Source organism: Zalophus californianus, chromosome 6 (genome assembly GCF_009762305.2).
Source record: "Zalophus californianus isolate mZalCal1 chromosome 6, mZalCal1.pri.v2, whole genome shotgun sequence".
Classification (NCBI taxonomy): Eukaryota; Metazoa; Chordata; class Mammalia; order Carnivora; family Otariidae; genus Zalophus; species Zalophus californianus.
In genome coordinates, this window is record NC_045600.1 from 11,825,463 (window position 1) to 11,836,024 (window position 10,562).

The 10,562-nt window shown below is 45.9% G+C and overlaps 1 pseudogene; it reads left to right on the forward strand.

Annotated features, from left to right (window-relative positions):
• The first annotated feature begins 2,946 nt into the window (after positions 1 to 2,946).
• Positions 2,947 to 5,288, forward strand: LOC113909640 (annotated as a pseudogene).
• The last annotated feature ends 5,274 nt before the right edge of the window (positions 5,289 to 10,562 follow it).

Here is a 10,562-nt window from a genome sequence, read left to right on the forward strand (position 1 = left end):
TTTAAAAAAAAAAAAAAAAAAGAGGGGCATTATGTAATGTTAAAGGAGTCATTTCTAGAAAAAGACATTTTGATCCTTAATGTATATGTACAGAACAACAGAGTATCAAAATGCATAGGATGAAAACTGATAGAACTGCAAGGGAAAATCAATGAATCCGCTATCATGGTTGGAGACTTCAATACTGCTCTGCCAGAAAGGGACAGATTCAGCAGGCAGAAAATCGGTAAGGACATTGTTGAACTCGATAACACCATCAATCAACAGAATATAATGGACATCTATGGACTACTTCATCCAACAACAGCAGAATACATATGGAATATTGACCAAGGTAAACCACATTCTGGGCCATAAAACACACATTAACAAATTTAAAAGAATAGAAATCATACAGTCTATTCTCAGACCACAATGGAATTAAACTAATTCTAATTAATTTCTGTTACCAGAAATTAATAGCAAAGATAGCTGGAAATTTTGGAGATCAAACCAACATACTTCTAAATAGCACATGTGTGAAAGAAAAAAAATCTCAAAGAGAAATTTTAAAACAATATGAACTGAATATTTTAATGCATAAAATGGAAACACAACTTACCAAATTTATGGATTACAGCAAAAGTGGGGCTTTGAGGGAAACTTATAGCATTGAATGAATATACTAGAAAAAGAAGAAATATGTAAAATCTATTAGCTAAGCTTCCACCTTAGGAAACTAGGAAAAAGAGAACAAATTAAATTCCAAGTAAGCAGAAGAAAAGAAATAATAAATATTAGAGCAGAAATCAATGAAATTAAAAATAGGAAGTCAGTAGAGAAAAATCAATGAAACCAAAAGCTGGTTCTTTGAAAAGATCTATAAAGTCAATAAGTTCTAGGGGTGCCTGGGTGGCTCAGTCATTATGTTCCTGCCTTCGGCTCAAGTCATGATCCCAGGGTCCTGGGATCGAGCCCCGCATCGGGCTCCCTGCTCCACAGGAAGCCTGCTTCTCCCTCTCCCACTCCCCCTGTTTGTGTTCCCTCTCTTGCTGTGTCTCTCTCTGTCAAATAAATAAGTAAATAAAATCTTTAAAAAATAAAAATAAAAAATTAATAAGTTCTATCCAGGTTAACTAAGAAATAAAGAGAGAGGACACAAATTACTAATGTCAGAAATGAAAAGACACCACTGCAGATCCCATGAATGTTAAAATGATAATAAATAAATATCAAAAAAAAAAAACAACCCAACTCTATGCCCATAAATTTGATAACCCAGATGAAACAGACCAATTCCTTGGAAGACACAATCTGCTAAAACTCACACGAGAAGAAATAGACAATCTAAATAGGCCTATATCTATTAACAAAATCAAATCAATAATTAATAACCTTCCACAACAAAAAGCACCAGGCCCAGATGGGTTCACTGGTGAATTCCACCAAATATTTAAGGAAGAAATTATACCAATTTTCTACAGTTTCTTCCAGAAGACAGAAGCAGAGAGAATACTTCCCAATTCATTCTATGAGGCCAGCATTACCCCAAACCAGACAAAGACATTACAATGAAATACAGAACAATCTCTGTCAACAACATAGTTGTTATAGTGTCATACAGAGAAGTCTCACTGCCCTAAAAATCCTCTGTGCTTTTCCTATTCACCTCCCCTGTCATCCACCCCACAACCACTGATCTTATTACTGTCTCCATAGTTCTGCCTTTTCCAGAATGTCATGTAGTTGGAGTCAGACAATATATATGTAGCCTTTTCAGACTGGCTTCATTCACTTAGTTGTATGTGTCTAAGTTTCCTCCATGTCTTTTCATGGCTTGATAGCTCATTTATTTTTAATGCTGAATAATATTCTATTGTCTGGATGGACCAGTTTATTTGTTCACCTGTTGGAGGACATCTTGGTTGCTTCCAAGTCTTAGCAATTATGAATAAAGCTGCCATAAACATCTGTATGCAGGTTTTGGTGTGGACACAATTTTTCAACTCTTTTGGGTTGAATACCAAGGAGCATGACTGTTGCTTGTGTGATAAGAATATGTTTAGTTTTGTAAGAAATTACCACCCTACCCTTCAAAGTGGCTGTATCCTTTTGCCTTCCCGCCAGCCATGAATGAGAGTCCCTGTTGCTCCATATCCTCTGCAGCATTTGGTGTTGTCAGTGCTCATGTTTTGGCTTCATTGTCATTTTTATTTGCGTTTCCCTGATGACATATGGTGTGGAGCGTCTTCTTATGTGCTGATTTGCCATCTGTATATCTTCTTTGGTAAGGTATCTATTAAGGTCTTTGGCCCATTTAATTCTAACAAATGTAATACTCTGGTAAGGATGTTGATAACAGGGAGACTATGCATGAGTGGGGGCTGGGGGTCAAAAATCTCTGTACCTTCTCCTCAATTTTGCTATGAACCTAAAACTGCTCTTAGAAAATAAAGCCTTTTTTTTTTTTTTTTTTAAAGAGAAGGCAATTGTTTAATGAGCACAAAATTTCTATTTGGGAAGATGAAAATGTTGTGAAGATGGATGGTGGTGCCCCAGAAAACCTTTAACACAAGGAAGGTTTTGTTTGGAGGGAGCATTCCTGGAGGTTGAGGGTTGAACATGACCTTACCAAAGGGCTTCTCGTCTGAAACACAGGCCTCGGGCACGGGGCCCAGAGATGGGGCTGCTGTCCGCTCCAACCCGTCTGACCTCAGGCCATGGATTCAACCTCCTACGCCTCAGTTTCCTCATCTGTAAAATGGGGAGATGGACATAATGATACTGCTGACTTCTGAGGCTGGCTTGAGGCCTCAAAGAGGTCAACGTATGAAAAGAGCTTTTACTGGCGGGTCACGCAGATCGCGCTGGTGGCTGGCGGCTGCGGCGGCGGAGCTGTGGGGCCGGAAGCCGGTGCGGGGCTCTGGGTAAGGGAGGCGCCGCACAGTGGTGAGCCCGCCGGGAGCCATGGAAAGCGGCACCGAGATCAGCCGCAAGATCCCGAGCGCCATTAAGGGGAAATTGCAAGAATTAGGAGCTTATGTTGATGAAGAACTTCCTGATTACATTATGGTGATGGTGGCCAACAAGAAAAGTCAGGACCAAATGACAGAGGACCTGTCCCTGTTTCTAGGGAACAACACAATTCGATTCACCGTATGGCTTCATTGGTGTGTTAGATGAACTTCACTCTGTTACAACTGACCCTTCCAGTCTTAAGTCTTCTGATACTAACATCTTTGATAATAACGTGTCTTCAAACAAAAGCTGTTTCAGTCGGGGAGATGAGAGAAGGCATGAAGCCGAAGTGCCGCCTTTTGCGGTTGCTAGCACTAGACCTGAAAAAAGAGATTCCAGGTTTTCTACTAGTTCACAGGAGCAAAAAACCACTACTGTCAGACAGACTTATGATGATGGAGCTGCAACCCGATTAATGTCAACTGTGAAGCCTCTGAGGGAGCCAGCACCCTCCGAAGATGTGATTGTTATTAAGCCAGAACCAGATGATCTCATTGATGAGGACCTCAATTTTGTGCAGGAGAATCCCTTATCTCAGAAAAAACCTACAGTGACACTTGCATATGGTTCTTCTCGCCCTTCTATTGAAATTTATCGACCACCTGCAAGTCGAAATGCAGATAGTGGTGCTCATTTAAACGGGTTGCAATTTCAGCAGCAGCCAAACAGTATTCATGCTGCCAAGCAACCTGATACACAGAACAGCCGGGCATATGAAACAGGACATTTGTGTGAACCGGAAATGCTTAACAGGTTAGAAGAGACTTAGAGTCCTTTTTTCAGAAACAACTCAGAAAAAAATGAGTATTGAGGAAGAAAACTTTCGGAAGAGAAAGTTGCCTGTGGTAAGTTCGGTTGTTAAAGTAAAATAATTCAGTCATGATGGAGAAGAGGAGGAGGAAGATGATGACTGTGGGTCTCGTACAGGAAGCATCTGCAGCAGTGTGTCAGTGCCAGCAAAGCCTGAAAGGAGACCTTCACTTCCACCTTCTAAACAAGCTAACAAGAATCTAATTTTGAAGGCTATATCTGAAGCTCAAGAATCTGTAACAAAAACAACTAACTATTCTACAGTCTCACAGAAACAGACACTTCCAGCTGCTCCCAGAACTCGAACTTCTCAAGAAGAATTGCTGGCAGAAATGGTCCGGGGGCAAAGCAGGACCCCCAGAATAAGTACCCCCATTAAAGAAGAGGAAACAAAGGGAGATAATATAGAAAAAAGCCAAGGAACTCAACAGAGGCAGTTGTTATCCCGACTGCAAATTGACCCAGTAATGGCAGAAACTCTACAGATCAGTCAAGATTACTATGGCATGGAATCCATGGTCCATGCAGACACAAGACCATTTATTCTGAAGAAGCCAAAGCTGTCTGAGGAAATAGTAGTGGCACCAAACCAAGAGTTGGGATGAAGACTGCAGATACCCTTTGGGTACTTTCAGGACACCTGATGCAGACACGAGATCTTGTACACCCAGAGAAACCTGCAAGTCCGAAGTTTATAGTGACGCTGGATGGTGTCCCCAGCCCCCCAGGATACATGTCAGATCAAGAGGAGGACATGTGCTTTGAAGGAGTGAAACCTGTAAACCAAACTGCAGCCTCAAACAAGGGACTCAGAGGTCTCCTCCACCCACAGCACTTGCAGTTGATGAGCAGGCAGCTCGATGACCCAAATGGTAGCTTCTCAAATGCTGAGATGAGTGAACTGAGTGTGGTCCAGAAACCAGAAGAACTTTTGGAGCGTTGCAAGTACTGGCCTGCCTGTAAAAATGGGGATGAGTGTGCTTACCATCATCCTGTTTCACCTTGCAAAGCCTTCCCCAATTGTAAGTTTGCTGAAAAATGTTTGTTTGTTCATCCAAATTGTAAATATGTTGCAAAATGTACTAAACCGGATTGTCCCTTCACTCATAGGAGTAGAAGAATTCCAGTACTGCCTCCAAAACCAGTTGCAACACCAGCCTCACCTTCTAGTAGTTAGCTGTGCTGTTGTTTCCCGGCTTGTAAGAAAATGGAATGTCCCTTCTATCATCCAAAACACTGCAGATTTAATACTCAGTGTACAAGACCTGACTGCACATTTTATCACCCCAGCATTACTGTGCCACCACGACATGCCTTGAAATGGATTCGACCTCAAACCAGTGAATGACAGTCCTACTTGGCAGAAGATTGTGGAGTTTCCATCTACTGGCAAAAATATTCTGCAGAACTTGTCAAACCTTTGAAACTTGGAATATACTGCTTTCATAATACGAAGTTTATTGCCTGTCTGAAGTGTCTAATTTTTCAAGTTTGTAAGTTTATTAAGTGGTTTTAACACTGGGTATTTTTTGTTGTTTGACTATGAAAAGACCGTTGAAGGAAAAGCTAAATTCTATTAAAGCATTTGAGGCGTGTTTGTGAAAAAAAAAAAAAAAAGAAAGAAAAGAAAAGAGCTTTTACTGTGTGATGTAATAATACAGTCACTATTGTCACTTTAAATGCTTTTCTGTATCTGATCTTCCCAGGCCAGGTCTGTAATTATTTCTTGCAGGAGACAGGAGCTACTTTGGTACAGGGAAACTGCCCTTCCCAAGGCAGCCTGCAGGGCCCTCACCCTCCTCCCATTCCCCGGGGCCGGGGCCGGGGAGTCTGACTCCAGAGAGCCGGGCAGGGCCAGGGCCTCTCTCAGTCATGTGACCCAGGGACCGGCGATCTCAGTCTGTCGGTGAGAGTGGGCTGGATTTGTACCATCGCCAGGGCTCAAGGCTTGAGACCGCTGCCATCCAGGGAAGCCAGAAGTCATCCAGGAGCGGGGGAAATGTGGGGTCTGATTTGTGGGGGCTCAGGGAGGACAGAGGGCAGAGGCAGAGAAAAGATGGGGCAGTTGCCATGAGGTCCTGCCACACTTGCACAACTTCCATTCCGTCAGATTGCCTCACCCCTTTCGGTAAAACCCCTTTACACTTGAGTTTTTTAGATGGGTTTCTGTTTCTTACAACCGAGATAGCCCTGACTAAAACCTTAATTTGCAGGCCTGTTTCACCACCAGACTAGAACACCCCCTGCATTTCTAGCCCCTAGCGTGATTCTGGCTCAGTAACTGCTTGTGCGAGAGTGAATGTGCGAATGGACGACTCAGAGACAGGGCTGTCCAGGCCCCCCTCCCGGCCCTGCCTTGCTAACGTCCCTGCAGTCAACTTCAGCAGCTTGCCCCACGCCACGTGGTCCTTTGGTCCGAGAAACCCCTTCCTACATGTCACAGGATCCTGAGAGGCCAGCGGAGAATTTGCCTAAATTGCAGAGCCTGGAGTCCCCGCACACATAGGGGTGGGAAAAGACAGGTTGCTGATAGCTAGAACGTCATCCCAGAATGCATGGTTAGCCCCGCGGAAGTTGGCTGTCTCCAGGGGAGCGGAAGGGCCCATGCTTTATTAGTGCGGTGGCCCTGTGTTCCGGGCATCCACGCAGACCTTTCCACCGAGTCCTCGAACCTGTGGCCTGGGGTCCTGAGCCCGTTGGCCCTCAGAGCCACGCCTCCCCTTTCCTGCCCTGTTCCAGATTTGCCACGCAGGCTGACCCCTGCGGGCTGCGCTTCCCAGAGAGCTTCTGGCCAAGGGTTGGGCCAAGGGAGACAGTGGTGGGAGATCGGAAGGTGGGGCGAAAGGGAGAAGCAATGGTATTTCTCTGTGGTTCCAGCCTCAGCCCGGTGACCCGGCCCCTGGGTGGCAGGAACACTGTCACCTCCCTGGGGCCTGCCAGCCCTTGGCTGCCTTCCTGCTCATCTCTGCGCTGCCTCACCTTATCCCTTTGGCTTCCCAGCCCTGTGATCTCCCATGTAACAAGTGCCCTGCACCAAAGTCGCTCTCTTTTTAAATCCTCCAGGAGCTTCAGCTGCCCTGGCCAAACCCAGTACGATCTCTGTGGCACAGTAAGAAAACAGAACTACAGGGAGAAGTAACTTGCCACGGGTTGAACAGCTTCTAAGTGAAGACACTGGCTTTGAACCCACTTTTGACTCTGAGGCCACGTTTCATTCACACTTGTGGCTTTCTTGGGAAGGTCTCCCGGCCCTCCCTGGAGGGCGGACTCCAGGAGATCTGACGGCGGCTGCTGGGCTCCCTGTTAAAGTCAGACGTGTGGCCCCAGCCCCTGAACACTCCATGGCTCATGTTGGAAAGTGCTCCTCACCTGGAAACCACGAGAACAGACTGTTCCAACGAGACTTTAAAAGCTGCTTTGGTTGACTGACTTCATCATCCTCTCAAAAAGCGTCTAGCCTGACGATCTGTAATCCTCTTGCTACCCAAGTAAGACATGTTTTTTTTTTTTTTTCTAGAGCGTTTCCTGCCCCTGCCTCCACTCCAGCAAGGGACTGGATGTTTCCTGTTTGACAGTCTATTAAATGATCTAGATCTTTGATACCCACAGTGTGGTCTGCTGACTGGCAGCATCACCTGAGAGCCTATTGGAAATGCAGAATCCCAGGCCCCACCCCAGCCATGCTGAATCAGAAAGTGCATTTTAACAAGGTCAAGATTCCCCGATAATTCCTATGCGAGTTCAAGTTGAAGAAGTCCCGCCCTAGATGCGTCAATAAATATCTAGTAAGCATCTATTATGTGTGATTTCCTAACAGTAATACATACCTCATGGGAATGCAGTAAGAATTAAATGAATTAATACATTAGAACAGTGCTTGACACATAATAAGTACTGTGTGTTTGAGTATAATAATCATTATTAGTGTAACTATTTGCTGGACCTCAAGTCAAGCACTAGGGGGCCCAAAGATTAATAGATGAACAGGAGCCCTGCCTCAAGGAACTCTCAGGCTGTCGTGAGATGTACATATAAACCAATAAGTGATTGAATATAACCTGTGCTCTAATGTTTATACCCCAAGCTGTGGGGCCTCAGGTTTGGACAGTACCCCATGATTTACAAACAAAATCCATATAGTAGATTACTTGAGCATAAAGCAGTTTATAAACTACCATGGCCATTATGTCCCCATGACTGAGCTCAGAGGGGGCAATGCTCAAGGTCACACAGGGACTCAAATCCAAATCTTTTCTTTAAAAAAAAAAAGATTTTACTTATTTATTTTAGACAGAAAGAGAGTGCATGCGTGCGAGCAGGGGCAGGGGCAGAAGGAGAGAGAGAATCTCGAGCAGACTCCATGCTGAGTGTGGAGCCTGACGTGGGGCTCGATCCCACGACCCTGAGATCATGACGTGAGCCGAAATGAAGAATCGGCCGCTTAACCAACTGAGCCACGCGGGCGCCCCTTGAATCCAAATCTTTTAACTCCAAATCCAGTGTTCTTTCCTGTACCCAACCTCGCCTCTTCGAAAGAGGAGGCACTGGGTGCCAGCAGGTCTTGGAAGGTTCAAGGTGGAGGGAAAGCTGCAACCGAGGAGCAACATCTTAGGTCATGTTGGACTGGTTCCTCACTTTGTATTGGTCATTGGAGAAGGACGGTGATCACGCTTGGAATCGAGCTCACGCCTCCTCAGAAGTTACAGACAAGTGGAAATGAAGCCCAGGCAATCGATGGGGGCGCAGGATTACTCTCTGCCCCTCTAACGTTCACTTTTTAAAAAGCTCGTCTCAGGCTCCTTCTGGAAGCTCAGCTGAGGGAGCTGTGTCTACCCATCACTCTCTCCCATCAGCAGCTCAGGATCAGCACATGGAGTCTTTGAAGAAGGCTCTCCCAGTGGCGGGTGAATACAGAAGTTCTCAAAGTGGACACCTGGACCAAAGTGTGGATGTCGTTGTGACATCACCTAGGAAATTGTTAGAAATGAAAATCCTCCAAGCCGCCCCCAGAGCTATAAGGCAGAAACTGGGGGTGAGGCCAGGTTTAGATGTTTTAACAAGTCCTCCAGACGATTCTGAGGGCTGTCCAATAGAACTTTTTGCAATGATGGAAATGTTCTCTCTCTGCACTGTCCCATATAGAAGGCACCAGCTGCTTCCAGGTACCGGACATGGGAAACTTGGCTGGTGCAGCTGAGGAACGGGATTTTAAATTTTATTTACTTTCAATCAATTTGAATAGCCACATGTGGCCACTTGCTGCCCCAATGGACAGCGCAGGTCCAGAGAACAGTGTCCCCACCCCTAGCTCACATATTGGAAATGGTCACAGGATTCCCCAGTCCGGTGGCAGGTAAGTTGTCTGAGAGGTACAAGGAAAGAAAATGTCAGGAAGGAGATGCTTCATTGCCGAGCCCAGGGAGAAGCCAGGTCCTGCTGAAGTTTAGCTGAGACCATGCAGGAGTTTCCCTAGAAACCCTGGCCCACTTGTCCATGAAGTTGGCACAGGTAAGCATTGGCCACATCCTCAAGGAGAGGTACTGAAATGGACAGATGGAGACAAACAAGGCAGTGGTGGGTGGTAGCTGGGAGGGCTCATTGACTCATAAGCTAATGAGTCACCTAGACTAGAAGAAGAAGAGAAGTCAGTGGAAGAAGACGGGCATGAATTAAAGCAGGACAGATTCTGGTCTGACCCAGGAAGGACTGCTTGTCAGGGTGGCTGGGACAAGGCCCGCTGTCGGAACCCGGGAGCCTCTGCCCTGCAGGGGAAGTGTGGGGTGGAGAGAGCATCCCTGCATCCTGGCTCCTGTTTTGTTGACCAGCTAAGTGACTGTGAACTTGGGCCTCGACCTCGCTGGCCTCTTTCACCAGAAATAGAGGAACCAAGAGGCAGAACGTCGATCGGAGGGGACAGAACAGAAAGGTGATTGAGCACTGAGCCTTCTGGAGCCAGCCAGACGTGGGTGTGATGCTCAGCGTGGCCTCAGCTGCAGGACCCCGTGTAAGGCACTTGACATTCCTATGCTTTAATTTCCTCATCTGTGAACTAAGTCGGTTAACAATAGAGATGTCGTAAAGACTAGATGGTTGTGAACATATAGCACAGTGCTGGGCACGTACCAGGAGTGCAATGATAATTTAAAAGCTTGCTAAGTGCTCCAAAGCCTTTATGCATACTCACTCATTTACTCCTTACAACAACCCAAAGAAGCAGTCCGGTTACTTTTCAGATGAGGACAGAGAGATTATGTAACTTGCCCAAGGTCACGTACCCGATGGGTAGCTGAGCCAGGATACAAACCCAGCAGCCTAGCTCCACAGTCCATGCTTCCAAAAGCTCTTCTAAAGTGCCTCTCTAGGGGTGACTGGGTGGCTCAGTCCGACTCTTGTTTTCGGCTCGGTTCCTGATCTCAGGGTCATGAGATCGAGCCCCGTGTCAGGCTCTGCACTTGGTGCAGAATCTGCTTGAGACTTTCTTCCCCTCTACCTCTGCCCCTGCGCACACACTCTCTCTCTCTAAAACAAATCTTTAAAAAAATAAAGTGCCTCTGTACACACTCACTTTTTTCAGTGTCCACCTGCGAAACGACCAGGTATAGTAAACAAGAGAGCATATCAAGAACCAGGAGCTAGAGGCCCTTAATTCCAGTCTCCTCACTTTGTGACCCTGAGCCCAATTCCTCCCACCCACAGTGTTCCCATCTGTGCAATAAAAGGTGTGACTAGTTGGATCTCAGAGCCTCAGGACCCAC